The sequence below is a fragment of the Ambystoma mexicanum genome, chromosome 5q (assembly GCF_040938575.1).
Source record: "Ambystoma mexicanum isolate Mex_15411 chromosome 5q, UKY_AmexF1_1, whole genome shotgun sequence".
In the NCBI taxonomy this organism is placed as follows: Eukaryota; Metazoa; Chordata; class Amphibia; order Caudata; family Ambystomatidae; genus Ambystoma; species Ambystoma mexicanum.
The window spans coordinates 615,974,576-615,992,800 of NC_090933.1; the positions used below are offsets into that span (position 1 = coordinate 615,974,576).

The window sequence follows — 18,225 nt, forward strand, 5'->3', positions numbered from 1 at the left end:
TTCCTGGAATCTTCAAATATCTTTAACCATGCCCAGGCAGGTTTTAGGCCAGGGAGAGGGACGGAAAGTGTGCTTATCTCAGTACAAGACGATATGTCCAGACTAGTCGATGCGGGCGGAGTAGGGGCCCTGATCCCAATAGATCTGTCTGCGGCGTTTGACACAATGGACCATCCTATCCTTCGATCATGTCTTGCACAGATTGGGATCTCTGGTCCTGTTCTTGCCTGGTTTACTTCCTTCCTTTCAGACCGCACCCAGACTCTCGCTATGCCTCCCTTCCTCTCTGCCCATTGTGCTCTTACCTGTGGTGTCCCTCAGGGATCTTCCCTCTCCCCGATTCTGTTCAACATTTATATTTGGGCACTGGTTTGCCTTATTCGCTCCTATGGACTCCTGTTCCTACGCGATGACACCCAAATCCTGATCCGGCTTGATCAGGATCAACCCGCGGTCTCAGCCTGTCTTCACGACTGCCTTCAAGCAGTCGGAGCCTGGATGGACGGAAGTGATGCTAGTGGATTGCCCCCCCCCCCCCCCCCCCCAAACCCATCACTATGGACCCCCGCCTTTTACCCCACATCGTTGGGTCCATTACCCTGTCCAGTCAACAAGGTAAAGAACTTGTGGGTTACTCTTTCCGCCTCCCTCTCCATGTCAAATCAGGTTTCGGCCATTTGTCAGTCCGCCCATCACCAGATCAGGGTTTTAAAGAGTGTCCTGCCTATGATCCCGGAAGCCATGCTCCCCCCTCCCATGGTGGCAGCGCTGGTCCTCTCACGGTTGGACTATTGTAATTCCCTGTACCTATCCCAACCGATTGGCCTGCTCCAACGTATGCAAAATCTGGCAGCCAGATTGGCTACTGGCTCCCCCTACGGTGCCCATATTTCACCGGTGCTTCGCCAACGCCATTGGCTTCCTGTGGCGCAGCAAATCAAGTTTAAGTCATTATGTATTGTCCATCGAGCAATCCATGGCTTAGGAGCGGAGTTCCTTCAATCCAAATTTTCCCGATATATTCCGGAACATAACCTCTGCTCTTCTACAACCAACCTACTTATGGTCCCCGGGTTTAACCAGGAAAGACTTGGTGGCAGAGCCTTTTCTATTGCCGCAGCCAAGCTTTGGAACACTCTCCTTATCACTTAAATCTTCCATTAATCATCTGGCTTTTAGGAAAGCTTTGAAAACCACTCTGTTCTAGCTTTCTGATTCTCTATTGCTCTTCTCTAGCTTACAGCTTCCACACCAGTGCCATCATGCCTTTTGGCGACCATGCGCTTTACAAGTGTATGTAACATAAAGTTACCATGAAATGGACGTGTGGTGCCTTTCCTCTTCCAGAGTTTGTTCCATGCCCTCATCATGGATCTGGTCGGGTCCATAGGGTCTAGCTTGAGACTTGGGGAGGACCAAGGAGCAAACATCCTGCTGCCATGTGCTCTAGTTTAACAGGGGGGGAGGGGGTGTTACGGAGAATTCTCTGTTTAGGCTGAATTTCCTAACCTAGTGAGTCCCCCGGCAGCTTTGCTGGATTTCTGGAGTTTGTTTTTTTCTCCTGCCAAGAGTGAGACTCTCTTCCTCGCACTCTTGGACATGATTTGGGGTATTCCTTTGTTGATCTATGGGCCCCATTACACGGTAGGCGGTAAACCATGGCGCTATTAGCGCCATGGTTCATGCCGGTAATTTAACGGTACCGCCTTGGAGGAAAGGGGAATTACCGCCCTATTCCAAGGTTGGGAAGGCGGTAATTCCTCCTTCCTCCATTGCCCTTCCCCCATTCCCATTTTTGCCCCATATTCCCATGTATTTTACTCGCACCACTTTTTGGTGCAATGTTAAAGATACCGCTGGTTTATTTATTTAATATTAATTCACCGGTAGGGTCTTTGTGCCAGAACTCTGTTTTATAATGGGTTTGTGTTCGCCTCTGTAACTCCAAACCAAAGGTCGAGCCCTTTGTTCCACTTTTGGCGGGCTTCTACACAGAAGCCCTCCAAAGTGGTGCCACTCTGTCTGGGTACCACAGAGGGTGTGGGAGGGGGTTTAGGCACCTTGGACTAAGTTGCCTTGCCAACCCAAGTTGCACTCTTGCGTGATTGGCCCAAGTGGTGAGCAGCCCCGCTCACCACTTAGCATGTTTGATTGACAGCTAGGCTGAATGAATGGGGGTTTCTTGCATAAAAGCAGGGCTTTTGGGACTGGAACTTCAGAAGTCGCCACAGGACCTGAAAATCCGAAGAGGGAGAAGCTGAGCCGACCTGCTGCTACGACGACACCACTGGTGGAACCCTGCTGGACCGACTCACCACTTTCCAACGACCGAGGAGATCTCCCTGCTTGAGTCTTCTTCCCTTGACTGGTGGGAACAACCAGTTTACCTTCTCTTTCGCTTCCAAGACGTCCAAGTGGTCGAATTGCCTGTGCCAAGCACCCCGGCAACCGGATAGCCACTTACCCTTGCACCGCGAAAAAAGGACCGCTCCTTTTAATTGAGAACTCTGCAGCTGGTTTCTTCCCTGGCAGTGCAACGACCTTCTGCTTTCCTCCACAACGAGATCCTCTCTTCCCCCGGACGAAGCACCGACTTGCACCCGCTGCCAGGAACAACTGCCCCCGCTGGAGCGTTCTCACCATTTTAAGGTACTGTGTCCACCAGGCCTCCCTTTCTATAGATTACTACAAGGTGACAGTAAATCCTTAACCTTCTGGACTGGCCGCCTGACCATCTAACTGGTCCCTTTCTGTTCAACACTTTTCTGAACCTTTGTCGAGACTTTGATGCACTTTCAACCGTGTGACCTTGGACACATTTCTCGCGGATCCTCTTAAAATGGGTCCGGCTTTCTGAACTTTAACTTCACGGTTTTAACCTGCCTTCTTCTCTTACTGTGTTCGTTTAAAGTGTTGGGACCTGTTCTATCTATGCTTTGCCTTTCTCCCTTTTTAACCAAGTTATTAGTGCCATCTTCCTTAAGCGCTCACCGCTGTCTGAAAATAAGTGTTGCTTTTACTTAAGACTTGTCTAATAACCGTTTAAGGGAGTGTATATCTTTTAGTGACCGTGTTTTTGAACTGCTTGATATTAGTGCCAGTGTGTTTACTAGATGGGTTTTTAAATGAACAATTATATCTCTTTTACACCAAGCTCTGGTCAGTGTTTGCTTGTTCTACTGTGCTCTCTTGACCTATTGTGTATGCTCTGTATACTGCCTAACTCTTCTTGCGAGAAGTCTGACTGCTCAGCCACAGCTACCAGGTAAATCTGGGTTGGGCAGACTGCTACCAATTAGGTTTGCTGCCAAACACCTGTAGTCTTAAATCTTTTGCAGTAGTCCCAGAGGGAACTGCACAGGTTTCTGTCTAGCGGAGGGGGGGGGGTTGTGTCACCAAACCAGTCGTGTGCAGCTGGAGTAGCTAATGTTTCTAATTTTAGGCGAACAGCTCAGAGTACCACAAAGGCGTTAACACTCCGGGTCAGTGATTTAAAGAACTCTTGACCGGGCCAGAGCGGTATATTTTGGAATCTATACAGGAGTTGTGGTAAAACTATAATTTTGAGAACGGCTACCCTCCTGGCTAGTGTGATCAGCAATTTTGGCCCAGTCATTTGTCTTTCGGGTGAGAAAGGTGAGGCAATTTCCGAAATTGAGATCAGTGATATGTAACTACTACCCCCAAGATAGGTGATTTCCGTTTGGGACCATGTCATACCCCTTGAGATCTCCAGGGGGAATAGTGGCATTGGTCAACAGGAACAATATGGATTTGATACAATTCACCTTTAAACCCGACAGTTCACCGAAAAAAATGACGTCTAATATAGGGGCGAGGTTTTCATCGGGAGAGCGGATGTAACGCGAGGCATCATCTGCGTAGAGAGAGATGATCTCGGGAGCCTCTTATAATCCTATACCCCTATGAGCATGCAGATGCCGGATCCTGTCCGCCAAAAGCTCAATAGCAATGCAAATATTAACGGTGATAAAGGGAAACCCTGTCTGGTACCCCTGCCCATTTTGAGAAAGCTAGAACTGTCTTCGGTACGGACCCTGGCCACAGGAAATGCATATAACCGTTTTGCCCAGGATATAAAATGTGGACCAAAATTGCTCTTCTCCAGCTCCAACTACAGGAACCTCATGAAAGTCGAATGCTTTTTCCATGTCTAATGTGGCTGTGTCCTAGGGTCAATTCGGCCAAGAATGTAACAGCTGGCGTATATTGAGGGAGGTGGAGTGCCTCGGAATAAAACTACAAATGGCATGTACGGGGCCAGCTGGAGGGCCAGTACTTTTTTTTTTATTTTATTTTTTTTAAGCATTTTTATTGAATAGTTTAAACGAACAATAAACACCAAACTTGCAGTATATACAGTAACATTTTCAATCTTGTTCACTGCCTCCCTTTACCCCCCCCCCCCCCGTTACGAGCCTACTTTCACTAATGTTCTGTTTCTGCATCTTGTGATGGGGTATTCCTTTCCCTGGGATCCAATGGGTCATGCATTGACCTAAATAACAGAACTATCAGTAGTTTCCAGGTCATCAGGGTCTGTTTCAGAGTGCGCGCCTTGTCATCATTTTTTAGACTACCCCCCCCACCACATAACAACAGATCCACAGGATGGGGGGAACCGGACCCCCCACATGCTGGGCGAAAATCTGGTGAAAATTGGAGTTCTGTAACCTGAGTACAACCTCCGGGATCGTGCCTCTCCCTCCAGGCCCTCAGCACGACTTCACGACGGGGCACTGGGACCTGCGAAGCCCAGGACTGCTGGCTCTGCCCTCCGCTTTCCTGCGGAACCACCGAGTCGCGCAGCGGGCCCCCAAGGCAGTTCCTGCCTCACTGCGCAGTCCCCAGGCCCTCGTGTAGCGAGGAGACCCCGGACCCCAGAGGAGGAGGCGGTCCTTCCCGTTCCGTGAGCCGCGTGGCAACTCCGTCGCGCCCGGCACAGCCTGAGGCCCACCGTCCATAAGAGTGTGCTCCCCTCTCCATCCACGGACGCACTAGCCCATTACAGATGCCGTGCCTGCTTCCCGAGAGGCCTGCCCAACCTCGACCTTACGCCCATGCACAGTGGCCCCTCACGAGGGAGTCATCTGCCTGGGGAGGCTGCTCCCGCCATTTCCTGGAGAATATCCCTCACCTCGTCGGACTCTGTACGGTGTCACCAGCCCCATTCCGTCGACTGGGCAAGCCGCCTACCACACCCTGACCAAGAGGATCGCACCCAACGCCTCTGGCCACTGGATCTGGATTTGGACGCTAGCTAGGCCTCCCCTATTCAACTCGTCCTCCAAACTCCCAACACTGAACCCGCCACAGAGGGTTGGGCCCCCACTCGTGGGGCGTGTGCCCTCTGTACGCCTTCCAAGACTCTTCCAACACTCCTGGGACACAGGCCACCCTATCTGAGACCCCCCCAAACCCCCCCCTCCACGCAAACCCAACAAGGCCCAAGAGTCAATCTGCATTCACTCCAGCACATTGTGGAACCCGCACTGAACCTGAGGTCTGCACGGAACTGAACACAAGGTGACACATCCGGAGGGTAGAGCCCCTGACCCCAGGGCGTGTCCCTCCTCCCAACGCTGGACTCGTTACCCTGGACTCTCCGAAGATTGCCCTGCAACGCACTCCAGTACTGGCTCATTGACTTGGTGTTGAGGGTAGTGACCCCGTTGCAGGGGCGAGTGCCTCCTCGCACCTACACAACGCATGAGCACCAAATCCAAACTACCCAAATACGCCTACATCCGGCCGCACCCCGAACCTAGAACTGCCCGCACAATGTCAGCTGATCCCTCCGAAACAGAGGCAGCGGCTCCCAAAGGGGACATAGCCACCCTCCTCAGCGAAATCAGAAACATGGGCGCCAACTTGGGTGGCAAGATTGACAAAATGACCCAGAGGGTGGACAATATTGAGGAGAGGCTCAAATGTGTCGAACAACCAAGCCTCAATTGACACACTGGAAACCCAGCTGGACCTCCGCATGCGCAATATAGAGAAAAGAGAAGAAGACATCCCGCTGAAGATGGACGATTTAGAAAACCGGGAGAGGCGTAACAACCTGGGTGTTTAATTTTTATTTATTTATTTTTTGGGGATTCCAGGGCGGGAGGGGGTAAACGGAGGAGGACCTTAAACACACCATACATGACATCATTAGAATCCTAACCACGGATGAGAATATCGACGAACCCACAATAGAAAGAATACACAGAGCGGGAGGCCCACCACGGGGTCCGAGATCGGTCCTTGCCAGATTTCATAGATATCAAGACAGAATGAGAATTCTCACTAAAGCCAGATCAGGCGACACCCTCACCCTTGGTGGAGCCCAAATAACCATCTTCCAGGACCTATCCTCGCTCACCTTAGCCCTGTGTGGCCCGCTAACCAGATGGCTCAAAGACCAGGGCACAAGATATAGATGGGGTTATCCCTTCTCCCTAACGTTCGAACATGGCAGCAGGAAGATAATACTCCGCTCTGAAGAAGAGATTCGTGATTGCATTGCGGATTTCCTCGACACCGGCCCCAAAGAGGGGGTCACAAGATGAATCCTCACGAGAGGGAGCGCAGCGGGGACCCCGAGGCCCGAGAAGGAAGGTCAAAGGAGCTACAAAATACAGATGACCCAACCACACGCCGGAAAATGCCAAATGAAGTGGCAGGCACGTAACTTCCGACCCGGCGAGGCCTATTCAGGAATCATGGTCTCGGAGTCCCTCCGTCACGTTGGAAACCAGCACATCACAGCCACCAGAGCCGGCCTGTGACGAATTTGTCTCCAGACCCAGGACGGATGATCGACTGGCCGAAAGGGAACCCGAAATCGCATGTATCACTACATTAATTACTCAGTGATAATAGTTGTTGTGTGTTAAATTGTAATTCGAGTTGACATTTTAAGAATGGGGGAGGGGGGCTCTCAAACTGTTGGTGAGATTATATTCGTGCTGGGGGTCGCGTGGTTACGACCCTCACGGGCGGTCCGATAGTAGGCCGGTTGCTAGCACCTGGCTCGCCTCGGACGCCATCAATCCAAGTTTCAGTTCCTCGTAGGGGAAATGTTGTGCCGGAAACTGCCGACAACGGGTATTGAGTTCAATGCCCAGGGAGGGGGGAGGGAATCCAAAATTTTCTGAAGTCCCATTGGATGTGGGACAACCATCAAAAGACTTCCTCTGCGGCGATTTGCGATACGCACACAGGCGGTGTGACCAACGAACTCGCAAGACTCGCCACTCATTGGTGGACATGACGAATCAGGTGACAGGCATGGCACGCTAAGAATTGGCACGCTAAATGTTAAGGGGCTAAATTCGCCTATCAAAGGATCGCCAGTTTCCCAAGAGGGCCAATCTAGATATACTCTTTCTGCAAGAAACTCGATATAGTAATGGAGAGGAGAGTAAAGGAGGGTACGCCACCCTAAATGGGGCACTGAATATTGGGGCTCCGACCCGCTTAAAATTAAAAAAGCCGGGGTTGGTGTTCTCGTCAGTAAATCAATTCGATCCGAGGTCCTGGTCAGATGTGAGCAGTAGGACGCTGGTGCTAGTTGGCAAGATACAGGACACATCACACTCGCGTCTATATACGCGCCTAATACCGCACAGTCCCGGTTCCTTCAACAGGCAATCCCCAAGGTCATGAACGAGGCAGAGGGTGAAGTAATAATAGGAGGTGACCTCAACAGGTGGATGGACCCGGATATAGAGAGACAAGCAGGCACCCCGTCCACAACCCCTTCACAGGGCACCAGACACTCCCGGATTGTAGATATGATGAACGCCTACAATCTCACGGATGCCTGGAGATACATGAATCCAACCCGAACAGCCTTCACCTTCTACTCCACGCCTCACGCTATGTTCTCTAGAATTGACTATATTTACATAACCGCAGCAATGACGGCAGCTACCATATCGCCCATTACTTGGTCGGACCATGACATGGTGGTGGTCACTATAGATCAGATCGCTCTCCCTCGGTGGAATTCCAAAAACGCTTTTCAAAAGACAGTCTTTCGAGAGCAGCTGGAGTTGGACATCACTCAATACTTAGAGCAAAACAACGTAGGTGAAACTCCCATCAACACAGTATGGGAGGCAGGTAAAGCCACATGGAGGGGACTTCTCATTAGGGAGGGAGCAGCGAAAAAACGAGCACGCCTGCTCATAGAAAACAGATTGCGAAATGAAATCGCCCAACTTGATCTCGCAGCTCAATCGGCGGACTCCGAAAGACCGCAGAAGATCGAACAAGCTAACTCCAAAAGAGAAGAACTACGGCAGATGAAAACAAATTGCATTATTCACAAGCTTCAATGCCTGAAGCAAAAGCACTACAAGCATGGGAACAAAGCAGGCGCGTTACTGGCTGAAAGACTCCGAGGCCAACGCCGTGAACGATGGGTTCCAACGGTGCACAATATAGATGCACCCCCAGACCATCGTCCCCCCAGTATCCCCGAATCCTTCGCCAATTTTTTTGAGAGACTTTACACTTCACAAGATACACCGCACCCAGAGGCGATGACAAACTATCTGACCAAAGTAGCCATGCTGACCCTCCCATTGGAAACAACGCAAGCCATGGAAACCCCTATCATGGGAGAAGAAATTACAGATTCAATTAAAAGACCTCTGATGGGGGGGAAAGCACCGGGGAACGATGGATACACCGCAGGGTTTTACAAAACTTTCCAGAATGCACTCCTCCCGTTTATGGTGGTCCTCTTTAACAACATCCTCGGCACTGGTGTGGCACCCGACTCCTTTTCTGAAGCTCTAATAACAGTGATCCCCAAAGAAGGAAAGGACCCCAAGCAATGTGCCTCCTACCACCCGATATCGCTCCTGAATATTGATGCCAAGATTTACACGAGGGTTCTCACCGTGAGGCTCGAGGCACACATGCCCACTAATTCACAACGACCAAGTAGGCTTCATCCTAGGTAGACAAGGCGCAGATTCCACCCGTAAGACCCTCCACCTCATAAACGAGGCCAGAAACCTGCCAAACGCACCAGCATTGTTTTCGATTGATGCAGAGAAAGCGTTAAACAGAGTAGAATAGCACTTCTTAGAGGCCAATCTAAAACGAATAGGCCTGGGACCCATTCTTCGATGAGCAATCAAGGCAGTCTACACAGCTCCAAGAGCTGCTGTAGCGGTGTACTCCCACTGGTTTCCTCTCGGGAGAGTAACGAGACAAGTTTGTCCCCTCTCTGCGATTCTCTTTGCGCTCTCACTAGAACCCCTGGCCCGAGCCCTCTGAGCGTACACCGCCGTTGAAGGAATGCAGGTGAATGGCAGAGAATACAAACTGGCCTTGTATGCAGACGACATTTTGTGCCACGTGGTAAACCCACTCTCGTCAATCCCAAGGGCGATACACCTCATTGAATAATATGGGACACTCTCCTGCTTTAAGATAAATAAATCCAAATCCACTCTCTTCCCGCTCCATGACCCATCCCCGGAGCAGCAAGATCACCTCGAACGCCTTGGCCTGATTGTCGGAGGCCCCAGATTGCGATACCTGGGAATCAACTTAACCAGAGATCTAACTCAACTCTGAGGCAAACTTCCTGCAACTCCTAAGCGCTCTCAAAACGGATCTCGCAAAATGGAAAACCCTCACAATTTCCTGGATAGGCCGCTTGAACGCAATTAAGATGGTGACCCTCCCACGCTTCCTATATCCCTTCCAGGTCCTCCCCATCGCAATCCCGGACCACTTCTTCAAACAGACCAAGAAGGCCATACTGGAAACCTTGTGGGACGGAAAGAAACCCCGGATACCTTATGATATCCTGATACTCCCGAAGGAGATGGGCAGAGTGGGCCTCCCGGACATCGAACGATATTACCAGGCGACCCAACTTAGGATCCTGATCCCACACCTGCGCAATAGAAAGGACCTCCAATGTGTCCAACTAGATAATGATGTCCTGCTCCATGTTACTCTTGCGGAGTGGCTATGGGTCCCCAGAGCAAAACTCACAAAACGCTTACGTGACCACCCAATACTGGGCACCATGTGGAACATCTGGGGGAAGGGGAAGGGGAAAGGATGACCGGAATCACGACATGGCCTGCTCCACTAAGTCATATCTGGTCCCCCGGGATCTGAGAGGAAATCCCCGAACACGCCAGATACCAGGCCTGGTTTGATGCCGGCCTGGAGAGGGTAGGCCAACTGTGGAGAAACGGGAACTTCATGTCGACTTCGGAACTAGAGGAGGCCCTCCAAATCCATCCAATTCCAATCTTCTTGGATCTACGATTTTAAAAGGGGTCATGTCAAGGAAGGAATGGAAGGAAACCACACAACGAGAGCTAACACCGTTCGAATCGATACTGGACACGACCAACTCATCGAAAGGTTTAATGGCGCGCATGTACAAGGCCCTCATCACCAAAGATCAAACTCCCAAGTCTTCGCCTCAAAGAGCGATGGGAAAAGGACTTTAACAGAGAATTTGAACAACACACCTGGGACAAAATCTATGAAACACCAGCTAAAGTATCAATCGCCACCCAGTACAAATTACATGCTCTGAAATTGCTCCATCGATGGCAGTATGATCCTTGCAGACTCTCAAATGTTCCAAACATCTAGCCCAAAATGCTGGAGACACTGCGACATGGATGCTGATTACTGGCACATGTGGTGGAAGTGCCCCAAGGTACGCATCTATTGGGAAGAGGTCCTGGGATGGATTAAACAATTAGATGGCATAGAAAGAGTCCTATCCCCTCTCCTGATCTTATTTGGCCTTGAAGAAGACAGTGGTACGCGTAAAAGGATTGATCTCCCCTCCTGTTGGCGGGAAGAGCTGCCCTAGTCATCAAATGGAAGTCCCCGCGCCTACCTGACAAAAAAGACTGGCTGCAAATCGCTATAAATATATACACAATGGAGAAAATAACCGCGGCCCTCCATGACAAGGCCGCCCGGCAGGAGGAAGCCTGGATGGACTTCACTGAACAATATATTACAAGTACGGCCGGTACCGACTCACAGCTCTAACCATAACGCCACTCAACAGCCCATATCCGTAAACCGAATAGCGATCTACGTACTGCTTAATAGCCATCACTGTCACAACCTTTGCATAGAACCTATGACACCGACCTAGATCAACGTCACACCGCCACTTAAGACAATTACAGTTAACTCCTATATCCGGAAGTCGTCAAAGAATGGACATGAGGGAGGGGGGGGGGTTCGTACTATATATCCATCGAGCGTGGACATGTATGTTGCTATCGGTTTGTTATTGAAGTAGATCGCGATGATCTTGTGATATAACCAAGTTTGCTCAGTTATGTATTCACCGGACTGTTTACTTTTGATGTAAAAACCCAATAAAATTCAATTTGGAAAAAAAATAAAGTGCTCTGCCTTTGTGCGACTTTCAGCCTCGCAGAGTACAGAAACATGTACTTGACACCAGCCCTACGCAGTCTCCTCTTGACTGCCACATAGCTATACCGCTGTCTTTGCACCAGCATAGTATAGTCGTGATGGTGGATGCTCTTTCTATCGTTCCGCCCTTACGAAAATACTCCAGGATCTTCTCCCTGTCTTTATAGTTCAGAATTTTCGCAGTTATCGGCTGCAATTATCGGCTGCGGTGGGGCCCCAGGCTGTGGTTTCCTCATCAGGGCCCGATGTGCGCGTTCCACCGTGAAAGCTTGTCTGCCCCTCTCTCTTGCAGGATCATGTTCTCCACATAGTCCGTGGGGTCTTGGCCCTCTTCTCCCTCCGGCAGGCCGACCACCTGGATGTGGTTCAGTCTCGCCCTTCCTTCCGCTTCTTCCTCTCGGTTTTCAAGATTAGCAACCTGCTGTTTCAGCACGTGGACCTATTTAGCATTATTTGTGCTGACATCGGTTAGTCTTCACCGCACTCTCCAGGCCGCTTGTCCTTTCTGCCAGCGCCCTAACGTCTTGTCTCAGCAGGGTGACTTCGATTCCTACGGCATCTATTTTGTTCTCTAGGGCCATCCGTAGATCTGCCATTGCTGTACCCCACTTAGCACTCAGTTCTGTTATGGCTGCTAGAACCTGATGGTTTTCTCCTTCCGGGGTTCTCCTTCCGGGGTACCATCCACGGGAGCCATCACTGTACTATGTGCTGGGGTTGAGGGGGTCCGCTGTGCCTTTGCAAAGGTCTCCATTGTCGGTTGTTTGCTCTTGGCCCTCGCCCCTTTCACTGACATCATGCAATCCTTCCTACATGTATGGTTCCAGCTCTTCTGTGTTGTTGTGACTCCACCAATTCAGTCGGGCGCTGGAGCGTATTCCTCAATGGGCTGCGTTGTGTGGTGGCGTGTAGAGTTGTGTTCCGAGTGGGCTGTGTCCTCCCACGTCTCTTTCGGCTTTTGTAGTCGATGTCTCATTAGCGTGTTTCTAGAAGCCAATAAGTACACCCTGCTGGCCACTACCACTGTGCTTCAGACCTCCGTGGAGTTCGGTGCTATGTATCTACTTTAAGGGGGAACCTCCCCGCACTTAGCCTGCCTAATTAGGCGCTCCTCCTTCTCCACCACCAGTGCAACTCAGGTTTATAATGTGTCCAATGTTACGTGTTCGCCCGAATGCCTGCCGCCGTTCCCCTTACCGCACCAGCATCCAGCAAATGTCCATGGAGAGCCAGATTGTTGGCCACTCCTGATGTTAAAATGGCAGTATACCCAGGTGCCTGTTTCGCCTGACAGCGCTTTAGTATAAGTCCAGTATTCTTATGCAGGTCCTGGCTACTTTAACGGCCCACAGTGCTAGAGCAGTTCCTGGGCCCCCTATCACAGAAGAGCGTGCTTCCTGCGCGCGTCAGGCGCTAGTATCACTACATTCCGTGGAGCATTGCTCCCAAATTGCATTATAACAGGGCTGCGTACCGATCTGTGTTTTCTTAGCACCACTGCAATCAGAGGATATCTACTGTTGGTCCCATTGTCACCTTCAGCCTGTGCGGCTCGCCACCATCCTTTCTGAAATGAGCGAACGTTCTGCTGCTGTTCGCGGGTGCTTCTGCTGTCGCCCACTATGTTCAGCAAACGTCCGGGGTCCGCGGCTGGCGTCCCTTCCCTGTCCAATGGGGGCTACTCGGTGTCTGGCAATCCACTGATCAGTCAATCTGCTGCACGTCTACCGCACCGCTGGCAAGCACTGTTCTTTCCTGATCACTGTTGCCACCCGCGCTTCCTCTGAAGTCTACTTTTCAGTTCATTTCTTGGCAGTGATCCGTCTCTCCGCGGGGCCTGCCATGTCCCATATGGCTGCTAGTCACGTACGCTCTGAGGACGGCCTGCCCTCTACCCTTGTCTTCACAACAGCTCCACGGGCATATGTGTACTATGGGTCTACGGTGCCTTTCACTGTGGCATCCTTTTCTTCCCTCAGCGAGTCGTGCCACCCTTGCATCTCGCCTTAAATCCATGCGGCCTAGCGCTTATCGGGGCCATCTAGTTCAGTAACCCCGAACACGCCACCCCGTCCCCTTCTCGCATGCTTGTGCTTCGTCTCACTGGGGCGCTGTCTGCCACGTGCAACACTGTAACTTCGCGGCGTGTGCGCCTCGGAGAACAACCAAAGGCAGTGTAATCCTCGTTGCTGATGCAATGTATTCAACCCCTGTCAATTGTTTCTGAGCCTCCTGCGCTTTTCCACAGCCACCATCCTTGTCACAGTCACTGTTCACATGGAATCCTTTGTCTGAATGCATCAGCCATTTTGTTTATTTTTTCTGGGGGACCGAGCCTTTCCTTTACAGTTCCACAGCGATAGTTTAATTCAGCAGTTCCGCTCCTTTGGGCGCTCAACCTATGCCCAATGCATTCCGCTTGCTGCATGTCCTTTTATATTTTATGTCCATAGCCTCATTCCTTCATGCGCTTCAGAATCACTTCTTGGATCTGCAGGAGCTCACAAACAGAGCAGCCTATTCCATGGCTATTAAGCCACGTCCCCGGAGGGCCAGTACCTTTGCAAATATTTTTTTACATCGCAGTTGGTAAGAGAAAGTGGTCATTCGGAGCTGCATTGCATAGCCGGTTTGCCAGGTTTAAGTAGTACTGAGATGATCGCTTCTCTAAGAGAGGGGGGAAGTTTACCAGCCTCGTTTGCCTCCTCCCATACAGCAAGTAGTTGGGGAACAAGGCGTGCCTTATAACATTTTAAAAATTCGGTGGTGAGTCCGTCCATGCCTGGCGCCTTACCTGATTATAAGGAGTCTATTGCCTTATGTTGGGGAGAATTTTCAGTTTAGTGCTAAATTCCTCCCACCTTAGTGACCCCACGCTCTTTTGCTGAACTTTGGGACTTTGTACTTTTAATTCTATGTATTTTCTGTGTTTCTTTTGGGTTATGGAGTCTGACAAACTCCATAGGCATCATCTTTTTGCATTGTGATCCACTGCACCTTCAGTGCAGTGCCACAGGGAAGTCTTTCAGATTTCCTAAAGGTTTAAATACCTTCTCGTGGATAAACTACTGTTTCAAAGAGCAGTGGAGTGAAATTTACTTAACTTACATTTGTAAATTTCTAGACCCAGCACACCCTATCTTACAATAGGGTGCTGGAGGGGTTACTTGGTATCCCCTTTCTCCTAGTTTCTCATGTAACAATTTCATGTTGCCCTTTCTACAATTAATGGCTGGTGGCAGTGGTTTACTTTTACCTACCATTGGAAGTTTTTACCCCGGGCTGCGTTTGCAACTGCAGTAAAGCACTCATGGGTGCCCGTTTCATCAAAATGGCCCCAGTCTTCTTTTTTTGCTATTTCTTGTTGGAAAGGTCCTTCTTGAGATTTACTCTGTGCACCAAACCAGGTTTTGTCCCTTTGTTTGTTTTGTCTTTGGCAGGATTTACGAGTGAAGCCTGCCTCTGGCTCCAGTATGTCTGGCAGGGGCAGAAAGTGAGGGAGGTGCCCGAAACGCCCTGTGCTCAATCCCCTTGGTTACAGGAGTACACCTAAAGGTGATTGGCCGGCTGGCAGTCCAGCAAGGACAGCCACCCTGCTGTGTGATTGACAGCTAGGCTGGAATGAATGGTAGAAACCTGCATAAAAGGCAATGTTTAAGGTAGAGTCGACCACTGGACAAAGGAATCCAAAGAAGAACTTGAAAGGGACACCTGCTGCAACTAGTGGACCGTTGGTTAGTCCTGTGAAGCACTGCTGCTGTGGTGAAGCTCCAAATCTGCCTCTACTAGAGAAGCCCTGCAAGGACGACTTCTCCCCTTAATTTGGTGGGACCAATCCACTCCAAAGTAAGCCCGTCTGGACATTCTCTCAGAGCTGGCTGTACTTGCACTGCTGCTAGAACTGAAGTGCCAGGGAGAGGAACACCAGATTGTATGCGTTGCCTTTACGTCGGACCCAAGCACCAGGAAGATCCTCCGGACTTCGCTGAAGCAGGACTGACCAAGCCTGAGCCACCTCAACAGAGTGCTGGACCCCAGATGCAAGGAAAGTCTAGAGTGGTATCGGAGAGCCAGTGTTGCTATTTGCTGTCAGACGCGAGGAGCTGAAACACAGAAAAAACGCTGAATCGAAGTTTGCCCATGGCTGCCGCTGACCTTCCCATTGCAGAGCAGGAGTCCCCAGACGTCCTCCCTCTTGTCCCAACGTCTGAGGCTCAGGAACAACAGGATCTGCAGAGCTGTACAGGAACAGAAGCCATCTGGAACCATTCTTCTAAAAAGAGGTACTATAAAGTCTAAGAACTTAGCTCTTGTTGTGTAGCCTTGCTTGCTCTCAGTTGAGACCTGTCTTGGTTACCTTGCAGAGTTGCTATAGCTTTGCCTCTCGCAAGCCTCACAGCTTGTGGCCCTTCAAGTGTACTAGTTTCTACAAACCTTTCTAAAAACATTGCAAGACTTTTCTTCTGCCTGCAAAGAAGATCTGCAGCTCCCTTAGACATTGTGCAATTAACATCGGCTGTCCTAGCTCCCTGAGAGACTCTTCTTTACCTCTGAGTTTGTGATTTGGCCTTTTTCCCCCAGGAAAGGGTTAATTTACTCTGCATTGGACTGTTCCAAAAGTACTTAACAGATTGTGAATTATTTCTTAACCTTTGTTTTATTCCCCTATCTTTTACACCAAACTCAGTATTGCTCTAAATGTACCAGTGCTAAATCAATGTCCACGGTGTCCTTGCTATTTAGGTCACCTGAGGGTGTAGGAAGTGTGCCATCCCCAATGGGTGTTATCTGATTTAGAGAAACAGTGTTTTGAAGTGTAATTTAAGTGTTACATATATTGCTCCCTTCTGAAGAAGGCTTATACAACTGACTGTGAAATAAATTAATAATTGATTTATCAAGAACCTTGAGTGTAAGAGATTATTTGAATAACTGTTACTGTGAAACTGTGTCACAACCTTACTGCTCGCATTGACCCCTCTTGAGATGAGCCTGGCTGCTCAGCCTCACTACCAACATGTGTAGTTCAGACTTGTACCAAAGGTTGGGGTCCCTATTGCTAGTAGGTCAGGGTTATTGTTGTGCACCCAAAGGGTACTACATTCAATCTTGCCTAACGCTGACACCGGCTGGTCCAGGGTGTGTCTGGTCCCTGCGGATAGCTTTGAGAGCGGCAGTCTGTTGATCTCCGCTGTGGGGCCAGTGTCTGCATTGGTGTAGAGAGTTTCATAGAAAGGGCTGAACTCGGGAACCATCTGCTCTCTAGATAGATGGAATATAGGGTGACCCCCCCCCCCCCGTTCCTGTCAGATTAATCTGGCTAATAGACGACTGGGGTGGTCTCCCGCCCCCCCTCCCACAACTCCCCCGCCCCATATCTCCGAGCTGCCTGTGGGTCGTCAAGGAACTTGCGCTCATGTTCGGCCTGTTCCCGGAGGAAGGTATCTAATGCTGTGCAAATCTCACCGAGTGTAGTGGTAGATGGTCCTCCGAATCACTTTAGTGTTCCCGGCTCCTTGTCTAGTGCGATGCCTCTGATGTAGACTTTAAACGACTCCCACAGGGTGGCATGCGACCCTACGGACCCAGTGTCCCAGTGTTTAGTAGGAAGAAGTCGTCGATACTAGACCAGAGTTCAGACTGAAATACTGTATCTAGCAAGGCGTGTGGTTTCAGTCTCCATGTGTTCCCTGCCCCCCCCCCCCTGTCCCTCGCACCACTTCAAGGAGACAGTGACAGGAGAGTGGTCTGAGAAGTTTCTGGGTAGGTTGGTCATCTGTACAATAGTTCTTGTGAGGATGTTGGAGACTAGCCATCTATGTGTGAATGTGAGTCAAGTACCGAGGAGTAAAAAGAGAAAACTCGGGAGTCTGGGTGTGTCAGCCTCCAAGCATCTAACTTTCCTAGCTGTGATTGCACTTCATGGTTTTAGCGGCTTTAGTGAGCTGCCGAGGCTTCGTGCCAGATCGATCTAGGTTGGTGTCCACTATGGTATTGAAGTCTCTGCCCCAGAGTATATGAATGAGGGGTAACCCAGCGAGCAGGGAGGAGAGATGAGAAATGAATTCAGGATCATTGACATTGGAGCTGTAAACATTAAGTAGAACCACTTCCCTTCCCAGGAGTGAACCGAATAGTAATACATAGCGTCCCAAGGGATCAGCATGCATGCACAAATTTAAGGGACTTGTGGATAAGAATCATGGCTCTGCGGTTTTGGGTGGAGTAGGTAGTGTAATAACGCTGGGGACCACATGACCTCGCAAACCCCTTGCATCCCTTAGCTAGTGCGTGTGTTTCTTGTAAGGAGAGTACCTTCACTTTGTGACGTTCCACATAGTTGTAATTTACACATTTTGGTCGGGTTACCTAACCCCCTGATATTTCAGCTCATACAAACCATGCATTCATCCGCCATCAAGGTGGTAGGTTCGCATCTGTGGAGACCTGTCCAGGTGGGAGCATGCTCCGTGGGTTATCGCCCAGATCAGAAGGGATGGCGTGCTGATATAGTTATCTGTAAAGTGGCCAGAACCATAAGTCCTCAGTCGCGTGTCAAGCAGTTTTTCAACCATTTTACCCTCCCATCCCACCCACACCCCCTCCCAAGTAACTGGGTGATGCCCCTGTTAAACATCAACTGCAACTGAAGAAACTCTGCCTGGGGGGTGGGGGGAGCTGTGCGTGAGCCGTGATGGCCGTTACTTCAACATTGAGCGTAAGATAAGGATAGCATGGTGCACGATTTTCAAACAAAACAAGAAC

General features: G+C 50.2%; 1 protein-coding gene across 2 annotated transcripts in view; it reads left to right on the forward strand.

Moving 5' to 3' along the window:
• Positions 1-18,225, forward strand: part of SDCBP (syndecan binding protein) — a 403,969-nt gene that overhangs the window by 134,060 nt on the left and 251,684 nt on the right. The window lies entirely within an intron of this gene.